The 1,492-nt window shown below is 32.1% G+C and overlaps 1 non-coding gene across 1 annotated transcript; it reads left to right on the forward strand.

Moving 5' to 3' along the window:
- The first annotated feature begins 1,195 nt into the window (after nucleotides 1-1,195).
- Nucleotides 1,196-1,267, forward strand: LOC122905784. The gene has a single exon (XR_006384458.1). It is a non-coding gene; the product is annotated as a small nucleolar RNA SNORD56 (small nucleolar RNA).
- The last annotated feature ends 225 nt before the right edge of the window (nucleotides 1,268-1,492 follow it).

The following is a 1,492-nucleotide window of genomic DNA, read 5'->3' on the forward strand; positions in this document are numbered from 1 at the left end:
AACCCATGAAGGCCAGAGGAAGTGGCACAACATTTTTCAAGTGTCAACTCAGAATCCTATAGCAAGCAAAAATATCCTTCAGGATTAAGAGGAAATCAAGACATTCTCACAAGTTAAACTAAGGGATTTTTCCCCCTGTAGACCTACCCTAGAAAATGGTTACATAAAACTCTAAACAGAAAGGAAATAATATAATAAGGAAAGTTGAAACTTGAATAAAGAAGAAAAATATGATAAAGAAATTTATGGTTAAATACAGTAGACATTCCTTCTCTTCTCAAGTTGTTTGTTTTGTTTGACTGTTGAAGCAAAAGGAATAACATTTCTTGGTGTGGTTGCAAATATATATAGAGGAAATACTAAAGATATTTAAATTATAAACGGAAAGGGAAAACTGACATAAAGGGATTAGTGTTTCTATACTTCCTTGAACTGGTAAAACAGCACCAGTAGACTATGTGTATATGTATAAAGTATGTAATGTGGTCACTCTAAAAGCGATACAACGTGTCAAAGAGAAATTGTGCTAGACACTGGTTAAAAATGACAAGGAAGGACCTTTTTCAAGACTATTCAAATAGGGAGAAAGACTAATGCAGTAAGGGGGATAAACTGATTAAGTTCATGTTGAAACAAAAAGTAAGGGAGCTTTTAAGCAATTGTGTGAGCTAGTAGGAAAGTACTGCAGGTTGTTAGGGAAAGATACAGAAGGAAAGAACAGAAGAGACAACCAAGAAATACTTCCATACAAATCTCCTAACAGATTTTTGACAAAAGTTTAAAAAAAACCCTCAATGGAAGCAAGGTAGCCTTTTCAACAAATGGCACCGGAGGAGTTAAACCTCTGTAGGTAAAAGAGTGAACTTTGACATAAATCTCAAATTCACTACAAAATTGGATTACAGACTTAATATAAGTGTAAAATGCAATATGAACAGTATACAAATTTTAGAAAAAAAACACAGAAGCAAAATACCAGTTTGAGACTTAAACAAAAACATAATCTATAAAGAGAAAAAATGCGTTCTTTAAACATCATAAAAATTAAAAATTTTGTGTGTGAAAGACCCTTTTAAGAAGATGAAAAGACAAGCAGTACCGTGGAATAAAGTATTGCTAGTCAAGTATTTGACAAAATACTAATATCTAAAACATGTAATGAAGTGTAAAAAATCAGTGAAAAAAGAGGAAAAAACTATAATGATAGCAATAATTTTTTGTTAACAACAGTTCCTCTAGTGAGTGTTGATACTTTGGGTCTGAGTGAAGAAAAAATAGGGGAAAAAAGGAGATTAAAGAAAGAAGAAAAATGTCCCACAAACAAGCAAATTAGAAAATGAGCATAGCCATGAAGAGAATTTTCACCAAAAAGAATATATTGGTATTAAAAAAGCACGTGAAAAAATGTTCAACAACTTTAGCCACTAGGGAAATACACATTAAAACCACAATTGGATACCACTACACAGAATGGCTATCAGAATGGCTAAAT

The sequence above is a fragment of the Neovison vison genome, chromosome 4 (genome assembly GCF_020171115.1).
Source record: "Neovison vison isolate M4711 chromosome 4, ASM_NN_V1, whole genome shotgun sequence".
Lineage (NCBI taxonomy): Eukaryota > Metazoa > Chordata > Mammalia > Carnivora > Mustelidae > Neogale > Neogale vison.